The sequence below is a fragment of the Pristiophorus japonicus genome, chromosome 8 (assembly GCF_044704955.1).
Source record: "Pristiophorus japonicus isolate sPriJap1 chromosome 8, sPriJap1.hap1, whole genome shotgun sequence".
In the NCBI taxonomy this organism is placed as follows: domain Eukaryota; kingdom Metazoa; phylum Chordata; class Chondrichthyes; family Pristiophoridae; genus Pristiophorus; species Pristiophorus japonicus.
The window spans coordinates 171,733,523-171,750,055 of NC_091984.1; the positions used below are offsets into that span (position 1 = coordinate 171,733,523).

The 16,533-nt window shown below is 45.8% G+C and overlaps 1 protein-coding gene across 1 annotated transcript in view; it reads left to right on the forward strand.

Moving 5' to 3' along the window:
• Positions 1–16,533, forward strand: part of rsph14 (radial spoke head 14 homolog) — a 1,169,762-nt gene that overhangs the window by 635,861 nt on the left and 517,368 nt on the right. The window lies entirely within an intron of this gene.

Below are 16,533 nucleotides of genomic sequence, written 5' to 3' on the forward strand. Positions count from 1 at the left end.
TGCATTGTGAGTGGCTTAGCCAGTCACGTGATGTTAACATAGAAACATAGAAAATAGGTGCAGGAGTAGGCCATTCGGCCCTTCGAGCCTGCACCACCATTCAATGTGATCGTGGCTGATCATGCAACTTCAGTACCCCATTCCTGCTTTCTCTCCTTACCCCTTGATCTCTTTAGCCGTAAGGGCCACATCTAACTCCCTTTTCAATATATCTAACGAACTGGCCTCAACGACTTTCTGTGGTAGAGAATTCCACAGGTGCACAATTCTCTGATTGAAGAAGTTTCTCCTCATCTCGGTCCTAAATGGCTTACCCCTTATCCTTAGATTGTGACCCCTGGTTCTGGACTTCCCCAACATCGGGAACATTCTTCCTGTATCTAACCTGTCCAATCCCGTCAGACTTTTATATGTTTCTATGAGATCCCCTCTCATTCTTCTAAATTCTTCTTCTGAATGTAAGCCGAGTCGATCCAACCTTTCTTCATATGTCAGTCCTGCCATCCTGGGAATCAGTCTGGTGAACCTTCACTGCACTCCCTCAATAGCAAGAATATCCCTCCTCAGATTAGGAAACCAAAACTGTACACAATATTCAAGGTGTGGCCTCACCAAGGCCCTGTACAACTGCAGTAAGACCTCCCTGCTCCTATACTCAAATCCTCTCGCTATGAAGGCCAACATGCCATTTGCCTTCTTCACCGCCTGCTGTACCTGCATGCCAACTTTCAATGACTGATGTATCATCATACCCAGGTCTCGTTGCACCTTCCATTTTCCTAATCTGTCACCATTCAGATAATATTCTGCCTTCCTGTTTTTGCCACCAAAGTGGATAACCTCACATTTATCTACATTATACTGCATCTGCTCTGCATTTGCCCACTCACCTAACCTGTCCAAGTCACCCTGCAGCCTCTTAGCATCCTCCTCACAGCTCACACTTCCACCCAGCTTAGTGTCATCTGCAAACATGACGATATTACATTCAATTCCTTCGTCAAATCATTAATGTATATTGTAAATAGCTGGGGGCCCAGTACTGAACCTTGCAGTACCCGACTAGTCATTGCCTGCCATTCTGAAAAGGACTCGTTTATTCCTACTCTTTGCTTCTTGTCTGCCAACCAGTTCTCTATCCACATCAATACATTACCCCCACTTCCATGTGCTTTAATTTTGCACACTAATCTCTTGTTGGGACCAAGTCAAAGGCCTTTTGAAAGGCCAAATACACCACGTTCTCCCTTGTCCACTCTACTAGTTGCATCTTCAAAAAATTCTAGAAGATTTGTCAAGCATGATTTCCCTTTCATAAATCCATGCTGACTTGGACCGATCCTATCACTGCTTTCCAAATGCGCTGCTATTACATCTTTAATAATTGATTCCAACATTTTCCCCACTACCGATGTCAGGCTAACCAGTCTATAATTCCCTGTTTGCTCTCTCCCTCCTTTTTTAAAAAGTGGGGTTACATTAGCTACCCTCCAATCCATAGGAACTGATCCAGAGTCTATAGAAAGTTGGAAAATGACCACCAATGCATCCAGTATTTCGCCACTTCCTTAAGTACTAGGGGATGCAGACTATCAGGCCCCGGGGATTTATCGGCCTTCAATCTCCCTAACAAAATTTCCTAATACGGATTTCCTTCAGTTCATCCTTCTCACTAGACCCTCAGTCCTCTAGTATTTCCGGAAGGTTATTTGTGCCTTCCTTAGTGAAGATAGAACCAAAGCATTTGTTCAATTGGCCTGCCATTTCTTTGTTCCCCATTACAAATTCACCTGATTCTGACTGCAAGGGACCTACATTTGTCTTCACTAATCTTTTTCTCTTCACATATCTATAAAAGCTTTTGCAGTCAGTTTTTATGTTCCCTACAAGCTTACGCTCATACTCTTAATTAAACCCATTGTCCTCCTCTGCTGAATTCTAAATTTCTCCGCAGTCCTCAAGACTCTATAAAATCACAGTCCGTTGGATCTAGGTTATCCACAATGAGGTATGCAGTTGTGAGCGTAATGGATGAACTGGTAATGTGTAGTGTGATTGTTAATAAATCAACTAGTTATTAATAGCAAAGTGTTGCTGTGAATTCTTAAGCAAAGAATCCATGAAGCAAATATATTGCAGAGATGAGCAAGGTAGAGAAGCGGAGAGATTCAGGGAGGTATTCCAGAGCTTAGGGCCCAGGCAACTGCAGGCACGGCCGTCAATGCTGGAGTGATTAAAATCGAGGATGCACATGACGCAGGAATTGCAGAGCGCAGAGATTTGGGAGAGTTGTTGGGCTGAAGCAGATTACAGAGATATAGAGGGGTGAGACCATTGAGGGATTTTAAAATAAGGATGAGAATTTTAAAATTGAGGTGTTGCCGGACCGGGAGCCAATGTTTATCAGCAAACACAGGAGTAATGGATGAACGGGACTTAGTATGAGTTAGGATATGGGTAGCAGAGTTTTGGATGAGATCAAATTTATGAAGGGTGAAAGATGGGAGGCCAGCCAGGAGAGCATTGGAATATTGGAATAGTCAAGTCTCGGGGTAACAAAGACATGGATGAGTATTTCAGCAGTAGATGAACTGAGGCAAGGGCGAAGTCGAATGATATTACAAAGGTGGAAGTAGGCAGTCTTGTTAATGGAGTGGATACCTGGTGGGAAACACATCTCCAGGTCAAATAGAACACCAAGATTTGTGAACAGTGTGGTTCAGCCTCAGACAGTTGCCAGGATGAAGTCGATAGCTAAGGAACAGAGTTTGTGGCGGGGATCAAAGACAATGGCTTTGGCGTTCCCAATATTTAGTTGGAGGAAATTTGTGCTCATCCAGTACTGGATGTCGGAGAATCAGTGTGACAACTTAGTGAGTGAGTGACAGTGGTGAGGTTGAGAGGTGTTGGTGAGGTAGAGCTGGGTGTTGTTAGCATAAATGTGGAACCTGATGTTGTGTTTGTGGAAGATGTCACCAAGGGGCAGCATTTAGATGAGAAATAAGAGGGGGCTGAGAATAGATCCTTGGGGGACACCAGAAAGAATGGTGCAGAAGAGAAGCAATTGCAGGTGATTCTCTGGCTATGACTGGATAGATAAGAATGGAACCATTCAGCTGTGTGTAGGCTGACTAGCGTTAAATTAAAAGATCAACTGTTGACTGTTGTTTATACCAAAACTGTGTTGTTCTGTATGTGTCCTACTTTTTAAAAAATTCTGTAATTAAATCTAGTTAGTTAGCTCAAAACCTGACACAAGCTCAATGGGTTGAAGGTTGGGCAGGTTCCACAAAGGGAGCATGATCCTCTCTGGCATACAACCAGACAGTGAAGGTGAAAATGATCCCCATCGATTATTATTTCTGAGGTCCTGCTGTAATGCACTGATCAGAAACACTAGGTGTAACAGGGCATTGTTAGGTTCACTATCTGTCTGCTTTTGAACCAGATTGTGCCATTTCTAAAGCGGGTCTTTGTAAATTCCCAAAATGTAAATCATGATGGGTGGCATTGTACCGTTCAGGGAGTTGACTACTCTTTCCAGGTTGGTCAACATGGTCCCCATGCTCTGTATGAAGCCCCATCATAAGTTGGACTGCTCCATGCTCTGAACCATTGCACACAAGCTTGTTGGCAGAATGCCCAGTGCACCTAGCATTTCCTGATGTATGGCCATTAGCTTTCCATACTACGGTAACCTAGCTTTGAGGTTAGCATGTAAGTCTTCTGCAGCAGAGCTAATATGCAATCTCACCCTCCGGCAAGCTGGCATCTGGGGTGTCCTATCCCTCTGCCCTCATTATCCCCCTGCCCTAGTTCCTGTACATATGCCCAGTGATCCACCACATGAAGACCACACCTCTACACTACCCTCTAAAGTATGCCTGGTGTCAGTCTCTGAACTGGTGCTTGCAAGGGTGAAATTGCGTGACAGTGCATCTACAAGAATGTTGGGGCCCTCTTCTCAAAGTGCCACAGGTGCTTCCAAATTCTCTGCAGCTAAAATGAAAGACAGGGAAAGGTGCATCAAAGGGTGAGCATGAAAGAAGTGACTGGTTAAAGTATCTGCAGTTTGTCATGCAGAGTGTGTAGGGTGGAGATAAAAGAAACGGAGAAGGAGTGAAGAAATCCTGCGCAACTTCTACTCGAGCATTACCAGTCACTACAGGAATGACTCTGTTCCTTCCTGTGATGCTAGCACGTTTTCTTCGCGAGGTGCAAGTGTGTACAGGCGGGCTCTGCCTGCTCAGTGATGATCTTCTCCTGCAAGAAATAAGAAATTGTTAGTGACATCCTTGTGAAGTGTTTAGAGACTATGGCCGGGAAATTGTGTCACGCCCTGTTTGGGAGCGGTAATGTCCGCGAGGCAGGACTACCTGCGCCAGACGTGGAAGACCCGCCCCGCTCGTGAAATTGGAGTTACCGCCCTCGAGAGGAAGGGGAATGCAGAAAAACGGGCTCCACTTCCTCACGGGGCCATTAAAGGGGAGGGCCAAGCTGCAGACTCTGCAGAGCCCAACCTGGACCACCAGGGTGCAGGGTGCTGTGCCATCAACCCGGCACTCAAATGGAGTGCCGGGCTGTGGCATGGACCCTGTGTTCCAGGAGACAACGGGCCGCGACAAGTAAGTTGGACGATTTTTTATTCACGCGCACGTCACCTCCTCTTTAACTAGTGCCCATCGAGCTGTTGCAGCATCAGGGGGCGATATTGAATTTTTGCTCCAGGGCGAAAACGGGTCGCTACGCATGGCAATGACATCATCTGGTTACCTCTACTGATTACCGCTGCCACTAAACTCCCGTAGAATTTAGAAGGAGTAGATAGCGGTGGCCGGGCAATAAGTCTTTTGGACCCCGTTAGCGCCTCCCTGGGTCGCTAACGGGAGGCGCAAACGACCCCAATTTCTCCCCCTATGCCTGTGGTGGTAAAATAGTTGGTCAAACCCTACGCTACTCTTATAAAACGATAGATGCTGTAATATAAGTAGAAATACGAGGGATCTTTGAGACTTGTTTGCTCTCTTCCTCTATCAAAGCTTCCTCTCAGGTCAAAAGACAATTCCATAAATAATTGGATTGCTCTACCAAAGGGTCAGCACAGACAAAATAGACCAAATGGCCTCCGGTGCTGATTCATTCTATGATTTTGAATATTAGATTTGAATGAATTATTATCTTCACCCCCTCCACCATTTTCTCCTCATCAACTCTTGAAGGCACCGACTCCTTGTTGGGATGTATGGTTCCAGGAATGCAGACTGCCTTTTTTTTAATTCGTTCATTGGATGTGGGCGTCATTTATTGCCCATTCCAAATTGCCCTTGAGAAGGTGGTGTTGAGGCACCTCCTTGAACCGCTGCAGTCCATGTGGTGAAGGTACTCCCACAGTGCTTTAGGGAGGGAGTTCCAGGATTTTGACCCAGCAATGATAAAAGCACAATGATATATTTCTAAGTCAGGATGGTATGTAACTTGGAGGGTAACTTTCAGGTGATGGTGTTCACATGCGCCTGCTGCCTTTGTTCTTTTCGGTGACAAATGTAGGTCCCTTGCAGTCAGAATCAGGTGAATTTATAATGGGGAACAAAGAAATGGCAGACCAATTGAACAAATACTTTGGTTCTGTCTTCACTAAGGAAGACACAAATAACCTTCCAGAAATACTAGGGGACCGAGGGTCTAGCAAGAAGGAGGAACTGAAGGAAATCCTTATTAGTCAGGAAATTGTGTTCGGGAAATTGATGGATTGAAGGCTGATAAATCCCCGGGGCCTGATAGTCTGCATCCCAGAGTACTTAAGGAAGTGGCCCTAGAAATAGTGACTGCATTAGTGGTCATTTTCCAACATTCTATAGACTCTGGATCAGTTCCTATGGATTGGAGAGTAGCTAAAGTAATCCCACTTTTTAAAAAAAGGAGGGAGAGAGAAAATAGATCGGTCAGCCTGACATCGGTAGTGGGGAAAATGTTGGAATCAATTATTAAAGATGTAATAGCAGTGTATTTGGAAAGCAGTGACAGGATTGGTCCAAGTCAGCATGGATTTATGAAAGGGAAATCATGCTTGACAAATCTTTTAGAATTTTTTGAAGATGTAACTAGGAGAGTGGACAAGGGAGAACCAGTGGATGTGATGTATTTGGCCTTTCAAAGGGTTTTTGACAAGGTCCCACACAAGAGATTAGTGTGCAAAATTAAAGCACATAGAATTGGGGGTAATGTATTGATGTGGATAGAGAACTGGTTGGCAGACAGGAAGCAAAGAGTAGGAATAAATGGGTCCTTTTTAGAATGGCAGGCAGTGACTAGTCGGGTACTGCAAGGTTCAGTGCTGGGACCCCAGCTATTTACAATATACATTAATGATTTAGACAAAGGAATTGAATGTAATATCGTCATGTTTGCAGATGACACTAAGCTGGGTGACAGTGTGAGCTGTGAGGAGGATGCTAAGAGGCTGATTTCCCTCCAACCACCACAACCGTCTTCCTTTGTACTAGGTATGACTCCATCCAGTCGCGTGTTTCCCCCTGTTTCCCATTAAATTCAGTTTTACTAGGGCTGCTTGATGCCACACTTACTCAAATGTTGCCTTGATGTTACCTTGATGCCAAGGGCAGTCACTCTCACCTCACCTTTGGAATTCAGCTGTTTTGTCCATTCTTGGAACAAGGTTGTAATGAGGTCTGGAGCTGAGTGGAACCCAAACTGAGCATCGGTGAGGAGGTTATTGGTGATAAGTGCCACTTGAAAGCACTGTCGACGACATCTTCTAACACTTTGCTGATCATTGAGAGTAGACTGTTGGAGTGGTAATTGGCCGGATTGGATTTGTCCTTCTTTTTGTGGACAGGACATACCTGGGCAGTTTTCCACATTGTCGGATAGATGCCAGTGTTGTAGCTGTACTGGAATAGCTTGGCTAGTTCTGGAGCACAAGTCTTCAGCACGGCAGCCGGGATGTTGTCGGGGCCCATTGCCTTTGCGATATCCATTGCGTTTTTTGATATCGAATCGAATTGGCTGAAGACTGGCTTGAGTGATGGTGGGGGACCTCAGGAGGGGGCCTGCTGGTACCTCATTCAAGTTACTTTTCTTGGAGTGTGAGCCTAGTGAATGAATGTAGGCAGACTATTCAGCCTTGGGGAAGCAACACAGCCGAGCTTTATCCTATGGCTCCCAGACTTCGCACGAACATTTTTACAGCAGAAATCTTTGATAGCAATCAGCAAGAGGAACCCTGGCTGGTTCTTCTCTTTCGTAGTCCAGGAACATCACGGAAATTGACGAGCGTTCACTGCTGCCTTGCAGCAATCAGCAACTATCACCTTTTATCTGATGTAAGTCCTGTGATATGGTCAGCTCTATCTGACTGAACATAGCTCTCTATTGTTACTTGCCAGAAATAAACCCTCAGCTGAAAATACAGTGAAGCACTGTTAGTGCTAATTTAACTACAGGATACCAACTGGGCAAAAACAATTGCAAACACAAGTATATTCAAGGACATTCACGCATAAATTAAAATAACAGAATAACTTTTCTATTGAGGATTGGGAACTAAGCGCTAAAAATTTGTGGCAGCCACGAGAGTTGCCAGTGTCACATGGCCTCGGGTTAATGGCCGCTGAAAATGGACGAAGCACTACAGGAATAAAATTTGCGCAGGAGACTAAAGATTATGAGCCCAGCGCTAACTTACTATGTAACACCCTCTTGGTGGCGTTAGTGCAGGCATGGGAGTCGATGTTCCCGTCCTGAAGTGGCGCCCAGCTTCTAACAGCCTCTGGGAGCGAGGCTATGGAGTTTGCAAGGAATTGTGGGTAATTCAGATCTAATAAAAATTAAAATGAAGTGAAAACTGCAGTTTTCAGCCCTTACCGGTTTAAAAAAAATTAACAGTAAAAGGAATTCCCAAATGGGAGTGTTCAGCTCTTAAAGCTGAATTTCCCTCCGAACCCCAAAAAATGGGAAAAGTGCTTCAGCACTAAACAAACGGCTCAGCAAGCCAGGGAAGGGGCACCCAGGGTCTCGCACACAGCATTCCTGCTTTGTGCAGGGGGTCAACACTGTAAGAGAGATCCTGTACCCACAGGGGCCAGGAGCCCCCTCTAGAAAGAACGATGTGAGACCGCATCACCAAGGCTGTCACTGCCAGCAGTGTCGCCCCCACCACCTGGCTCCAGTGCCCAAAAAAGCTTCATGACCTCAGACCACTGGTCATGTTCAGTGAATGCATCTTCAAAAGCCATATCCTACCAACTGCATCACTAGCCTCACACACTGCTCAATGCACGACTCCCTCCTGCCACAAATCACTCACCAACCAACAATCTCTACCAATCACAAGGCACACCTCTCATTCCTCGCCTCACCTCACCCCCTTAGAGGAGACTGTGCTGGCCATTCTTGACAGGGGCATGGCTGAACCCTTGGCCGGCGGCAGGGCACAAAGGATACAAGATGCTGGTATCCTCTTACGTTATCCTCCTTCTGGCATGCACCTCTTGCTTTTCCGTCCTCCCCTCACCACAACTCCACCCTTGTGCCTTCCGCTTTTCACACACCCAAGAAATGTAGTCTGCCCAGCCAGTGGTTGGCCAAGATGAGGGAGAGAAGAGTGAAAAAGAAGAAGAAGAAATACTGTCACTCGATTTGATGCACCCAGCCACCAGCTCTTCAAGGTTGACCAACAAGGACATTTGCAGTGTCCTCCACTGAAAGTCTTCCACCAGCCATGCTGCAGCCTCTGGGGTAGCACTGCATGACATCAGTAAGATAGGCAAAGGCACACACAAGACCTTCATGAAGAGAATGCATAAGAGTGATGAGTTGATTTCTTCATGTCATAGTGGATGGATAGATGTATAAAGTTGGATTCTTTTTTAAATTAGTTCCTGGCATGTAAGCATCACTGGCAAGGCCAGCATTTATTACCCATTCCTAATTGCCCTCGAGAAGGTGGTGGTGAGCCACCTTCTTGAACCGCAGCAGTACTTCTGGCGAAGTTTACTCCCATTGTGCTGTTAAGGAAGGAGTTCCAGGATTTTGATACAGTGTCGATAAAGGAATGCGATATATTTTCAAGTCAGGATGGTGTGTAACTTGGAGCGGAACTTGGAGTTGATGGTGTTCCCATGTGCCTGCTGCCCTTCTCCTTCTCGGTGATAGAGGTCGCAGGTTTGGGAGGTGCTATCCAAGAAGCCTTGGTGAGTTGCTGCAGTGCATATTGTATATGGTACACACTGTAGCCATAGTGCGCCAGTGGTGGAGGGCGTGACTGCTTAAGGTAATCAAGCGGGCTGCTTTGTCTTGGATGGTGTCTAGCTTCTTGAGTGTTGTTGGAGCTGCATTCATCCAGGCAAGTGGAGAGTATTCCATTATATTCCAAACTTGTGCCTTGTAGATGGTGGAAAGGCTTTGGGGAGTCAGGAGGTGAGTCTCTGACCTGCTTTTGTAACCACAGTATTGATGTGGCTGGTCCAGTTAAGTTTCTGGTTATAGATGACTCGCCAGGATGTTGATGCTGGGGGATTCGATGATTGTAATGCCATTGAATGTCAAAAGGCAGTGTTTAGATTCTCTCTTGTTGGAGATGGTCATTGCCTGGCACTGTGTGGTGTGAATGTTACTTACGTAATTACCTAGGTATTCTGGGTGAGTTGGCTAACGTAAATTAGGAAATTAGATTAAAAGATATGATGGTAGATATGCAATGGTGAACATTTAAAGAAATAATTCATAATCCACAACAAACATGCATTCCCTTGAGGAATATAAGCTACACAGGAAAAGTGGTCCCACTGTGGCTAGCTAGAGAAGTTATATTACAAGAAGTGATTTACAATGTTGCCAAAAAGAAAAGTAAGCCTGAGGATTGGAAGGGTTTTAGGAATCAGCAAAGGATGACCAAGAAAGTGATAAAGAAGGAGAAAATAGAATATGAGAATAAACTAACAAAAAATATAAAAACAGATTCTAAGAGCGTTTACAAGTATGTAAAAAGAAAGGTCACCAAAAGTAAGCATGGGTCCCTTAGAGGCACAGACAGGAGAAATTATAATGGGGAGTAAGGAAATGGCAGAGATGTTAAACAAATATTTTGTGTCTGTCTTCACAGTAGAAAGCACGAAGAACATACTGGAAAGTGTGGGGAACCAAAGGTCGAATGAGAGTGAGGAACTTAAATTAATTAATATTAGTAAAGACAAAGTACTGGAGAAATTAATGGTACTAAAAGCTGCCAAATTCCCTGGACCTCATCTCCTCGATCCTTGGGTCTTAAAAGAGCTGTCTGCAGAGATAGCGGATAGATTAGTTTTGATCATCCAGAATTCCCTAGATTCTAGAACAGCCCCCCTGGATTGGCAGGTAGCAAATGTAACCCCGTTATTCAAGAAAGGAAAACAGGGAACTATAGGCCAGTTAGCCTGATGTCAGTAGTAGGGAAAATGCTGGAATCTATTATTAGGGACGTGGTAACAGGGCACTTAGAAAATCATAATATGATTAGGCAGAGTCAACACAGCTTTATGAAAGGGAAATCATGTTTGACATATCTATTAGAGTTTTTTTGAGGGTGTACCAAGCAGGGTAGATAAGGGGGAACCAGTGGATATAGTGGGGCTGAAATTCAGGGTCTCAGAAAGACCCGTTACTGTCCGTTTGCGGCAGCCATGCGTTGGATTCCCGTGGCCTCCGCTTTGTGGTCAACTGGCCGACCTGACCCAAATTCAGGTCGTGGATTTTTCAGCCAGGACCTGAAACCGCCTGATGCTGAGGACCGCCGCAAGCATGTCATCAGAATGCACACTGCCGCTTTCCCTCACCCTAAAAATCCACCCACCGAAATGTAGGTGGAAAAATCGATCCCCGCCGTGTGGTGCCCCTGACAGCTTTCTCTGTCAGTGCACCTTATCCTCACTGTGTGTGGCCCGGCAGCATAGCGGCCCACTGCTGCGGCCGCCATGTAATAATTTTTGCTGGCCAACTTCCTGATCAGCCGGCAAGATAATGCCCACGGGTTCGGCCGAGCAGCCTGGCACCCCGGCCGAAACTCTCCCTGGTGGCCTGGTGACCGAAGATCTAAAATTCCCGATTCTCTCCCCTTTAACGGAGGGGAGATAGCATGGTGATGCACACGCTCTGTGACGTCACCATGATTGACAGCGGCGGAGTCCCAGTCCGACCCATATTCAGCCCCTCAGCCTGCCTTTCAGCCTATGTCCTGCCCCCACTATGACCGATTTCCTTTGGGACTTTGAAAACATTTCAAAGACCTAAAAATCGATCATGGATCCGTGCGGTAAGTACACAAAAAAAATCATAGGTGCGCCAGCTTTCTTGCGCTACTGAATTTCGGCCCGAGTATATTTGGATTTTCAAAAGGCATTCAGTAAGGTGCCACACAAGAGGTTATTATACATGATTAGGAATCATGGAATTGGGGATAATATATTAGCTTGGATTGAGGACTGGATAAAGGACAAAAAACAGAGAGTAGGAATAAACGGGTCATTTTCATGATAGAAACATAGAAACATAGAAAATAGGTGCAGGAGTAGGCCATTTGGCCCTTCGAACCTGCACCGCCATTCAATGAGTTCATGGCTGAACATTCAACTTCAGTACCCCATTCCTGCTTTCTCGCCATACCCCTTGATCCCCCGAGTAGTAAGGACTACATCTAACTCCTTTTTGAATATATTTAGTGAATTGGCCTCAACAACTTTCTGTGGTAGAGAATTCCACAGGTTCACCACTCTCTGGGTGAAGAAGTTTCTCCTCATCTCGGTCCTAAATGGCTTACCCCTTATCCTTAGACTGTGACCCCTGGTTCTGGACTTCCCCAACATTAATAAGAACATAAGAACATAAGAATTAGGAACAGGAGTAGGCCATCTAGCCCCTCGGGCCTGCTCCGCCATTCAACAAGATCATGGCTGATCTGGCCCTGGACTCAGCTCCACTTACCCACCCGCTCCCCATAACCCTTAATTCCCTTATTGGTTAAAAATCTATCTATCTGATACTTGAATACATTCAATGAGCTAGCCTCAACTGCTTCCTTGGGCAGAGAATTCCACAGATTCACAACCCTCTGGGAGAAGAAATTCCTTCTCAACTCGGTTTTAAATTGGCTCCCCCGTATTTTGAGGCTGTGCCCCCTAGTTCTAGCCTCCCCGACCAGTGGAATCAACCTCTCTGCCTCTATCCTGTCTATCCCCTTCATTATTTTAAATGTTTCTATAAGATAACCCCTCATCCTTCTGAACTCCAACGAGTAAAGACCCAGTCTACTCAATCTATCATCATATGGTAACCCCCTCATCTCCGGAATCAGCCTAGTGAATCGTCTCTGTACCCCTTCCAAAGCTAGTATATCCTTCCTTAAGTAAGGTGACCAAAACTTCATGCAGTACTCCAGGTGCGGTCTCCCCAATACCCTGTACAGTTGCAGCAGGACCTCCCTGCTTTTGTACTCCATCCCTCTCGAAATGAAGGCCAACATTCCATTCGCCTTCCTGATTACCTGCTGCACCTGCAAACTAACTTTTTGGGATTCATGCACAAGGACCCCCAGGTCCCTCTGCACCGCAGCATGTTGTAATTTCTCCCCATTCAAATAATATTCCCTTTTACTATTTTTTTTCCCAAGGTGGATGACCTCACATTTTCCGACATTGTATTCCATCTGCGAAACCTTAGCCCATTCGCTTAACCTATCTAAATCTCTTTGCAGCCTCTCTGTGTCCTCTACACAACCCGCTTTCCCACTAATCTTTGTGTCACCTGCAAATTTTGTTACACTACACTCTGTCCCTTCTTCCAGGTCATCTATGTGATGCAATGCTGTATCTAGTGGGGTGCCGCAAGGATCAGTGCTTGGGCTCAGCTATTCACAATCTATATCAATGACTTAGATGAAGGGACTGATTGTAATTTACCAATGTACCCAAGTTTGCTGGCGATATAAAGCTAGGTGGGAAAGTAAGCCGTAAGGAGGACTCAAAGAGGCTGCAAAGGTATATAGACTGGTTAAGTGAGTGGACAAAAAGGTGGGAATATACTGTGGGAAAATGTGACAAGTGATAGACTAGTAAATTTTGGTATGCGGAGGGATCTGGGTGTCCTTGTACACTAATCACAGAAAGTTACCATGCAGATACCAGCAAGCAATTGGGAAGGCAAATGGTATGTTACCCTTATTGCAAGGGGGTTGGAGTATAAGATTAAGGAAGTCTTACTGCAATTATAAAGGGCTTTGGTGAGACCACGCCTGCAGTACTGTGTAATAGTTTTGATCCCCTTATCTAAGGAAGAATATACTTGACTTAGAGTGGGTACAATGAAGGTTCACTAGATTGATTCCTGGGATGAGAGGGTTGACTTATGATGAGAGATAGAGTAGATTGGGCCTATACTCGCTGGAGTTTAGAACATTGAGCGGTGAACTCATTGGAACATATAAGATTCTGAGAGGGCTTGACAGGGTAGATGCTGAGAGGTTGTTTCCCCTGGTTGAAGCGTCTACAACTAAGGGGCATAGTCTCAGGATAAGGGGTTGGCCATTTAGGACTGAGATGAAGAGAAATTTCTTCAGCTGGAGAGTTGTGAATCTTTGGAATTCTCTGCCCCAGAGGGCTGTGAACATAGAAACATAGAAACATAGAAAATAGGTGCAGGAGTAGGCCATTCGGCCCTTCTAGCCTGCACCGCCATTCAATGAGTTCATGGCTGAACATTCAACTTCAGTACCCCATTCCTGCTTTCTCGCCATACCCCTTGATCCCCCTAGTAGTAAGGACCTCATCTAACTCCTTTTTGAATATATTTAGTGAATTGGCCTCAACAACTTTCTGTGGTAGAGAATTCCACAGGTTCACCACTCTCTGGGTGAAGAAGTTCCTCCGCATCTCGGTCCTAAATGGCTTACCCCTTATCCTTAGACTGTGACCCCTGGTTCTGGACTTCCCCAACATTGGGAACATTCTTCTTGCATCTAACCTGTCTAACCCCGTCAGAATTTTAAACGTTTCTATGAGGTCCCCTCTCATTCTTCTGAACTCCAGTGAATACAAGCCCAGTTGATCCAGTCTTTCTTGATAGGTTAGTCCCGCCATCCCGGGAATCAGTCTGGTGAACCTTCGCTGCACTCCCTCAATAGCAAGAATGTCCTTCCTCAGGTTAGGAGACCAAAACTGTACACAATACTCCAGGTGTGGCCTCACCAACGCCCTGTACAACTGTAGCAACACCTCATACTCAGTTATTGAGTATATTCAAGACTGAGAGCGATAGACTTTTGAGCACTAAGGGTATCAAGGGATATGGGGATATGGTGGGAAAGTGGAGTTGAAGTAGAAGATCAGCCATGACCTTATTGAATGGCGGAGCAGGCTCGAGGGGCCGCATGTCCTACTCCTGTTCCCATTTCTAATTATAGGGGGCTGTCTATGCTCTCTGAACAGAGCTAAGGCAGAGGAAAAAAGAGATTATGCAATTGTGGGAAGTGAGTTGGCTTCTGTCTCTCGCCCTGTGAGCAGCTGTTCCTTAAGTGTCACTATGGAAACACAGTGAAACAAATTTACACATTTATTTATAATGCATATACCTGCCTCGGCGGTGACTGAAATCTATTACCAATAAAATCTATTCTGGATGAATCTTATTGGACCATTCAGCTAGCATCCTGCAGTTAACACATCAGTAGGACCTTTAGAACATATGAAATAGGAGCAGAAGTAAGCCATTCGGCCCTTCAAGCCTGCTCCGCCACTAAATAAGATCATGACTGATCTTTTACCACAACTTCACCTTCCTGCACCATCTCCTTATCCCTTGATTCCCTTAGTATCCAAAAGTCTAACAATCTCTGTCTGAATATGTCAGCCTTGGTTCAGTTGATCGCACTCTCGCCTCTGAATCAGAAGGTTGTGGGTTCAAGTCCCAAGCCAGAGACTTGAGCACAAAACTCTAGGCTGACACTCCAGTGCAGTTCCGCTGCACTGTTGGAGGTGCCGTCTTTCAGATAAGATGTTAAACTGAGGCTCCATCTGCTGTCTCAGGTGGACGAAAAAGATCCCACGGCACTATTTCGAAAAAGAGCAGGGGTGTTATCCCTGGTGTCCTGGGCAATATTTATCTCTCAAACAACATCACAAAAAAAAGATGATCTGGTCATTATCACATGGCTGTTTGTGGGAGTTTGCTGTGCGCAAATTGGCTGCCGCGTTTCCTATGTTCCTACTTCAAAAGTACAGGTACAACATCCCGAATCCGGTTGTCCGAAAACCGGACATTTTTGAGGCAGCCAAGATAGCGACATTGGGGCCGAGGGACGAGGAACCCGGTAAAATCCAATAAAAAATGCAGTGCCGGGGGCTGCCGGCGATGCAAATCGGTGGGAATCGGCAGGTGGCAAGAATCGGTGCATCGGTGGGCGCCGAGAAGTGGAGGATCAGCGGGCAGCGAGGGGCACCAACAGTGAGGTCCGAAATCCGGCAAGATCCAAAAACCGGCACAGTCTCGATCTTGAGGTTGCTGGATTTCAGACATTGTACCTCTACTTCATTGGCTGTAAATCAATTTGGGACATCCTGAGGGTGTGAAAGGCGCTATATAAATGCAAATCTTTCTTCCCTTTAATTTTAATCTTTCTCATCTATTTAACTACTTAATTTTAAAAACTGTTGTGGTTTCTTTCAACACTGTTAGTTCCATCTTCTCTGTGTGTAAAAATGAATCCTCCTAACCTCACCCATTGTTCTATCAGAGTGACTGCTGCCAACAACCAGAAGCTGCGCAGAAGGATACTGCGCATTAAAGTGATGATCTTAGAGATGCAGTGATTTAAAAAAGGGAACAAGTCCGATTGCGGCAACTACAGAGGAATCTCCCTGCTATCAACCACCGGGAAAGTCGTCGCTAGAGTCCTCCTCAACCATCTTTTCCCCGTGGCCGAGGAGCTCCTCCCGGAGTCGCAGTGCGGATTTCATCCCCTCCGGGGAACAAAGGACATGATTTTTGCAGTGCGACAACTGCAGGAAAAATGCAGGGAACAGCGCCAGCCCTTATACATGGCCTTCTTCGACCTCACAAAGGCCGTTGACACTGTCAACCGCGAGTGTCTATGGAGCGTCCTCCTCCGTTTCGGATGCTCCCAAAAGTACGTCACCATCCTCCACCTGCTCCACGACGACATGCAAGCCATGATCCTTACTAACGGATCCATCACAGACCCAATTCACGTCCGGACCGGGGTTAAGCAGGGCTGCATTATCGCCCCAACCCTCTTCTCGGTCTTCCTCGCTGCCATGCTCCACCTCACAGTTGATAAGCTCCCCGCTGGAGTGGAACTAAACTACAGAACCAGTGGGAAGCTGTTCAACCTTCGCCGTCTCCAGGCCAGGTCCAAGACCACTCCAACCTCTGTCGTTGAGCTACAGCACACGGACGACACCTGCGTCTGTGCACACAGAGAGGCTGAACTCCAGGACATAGACGACGTATTTACCGATACGTATGACA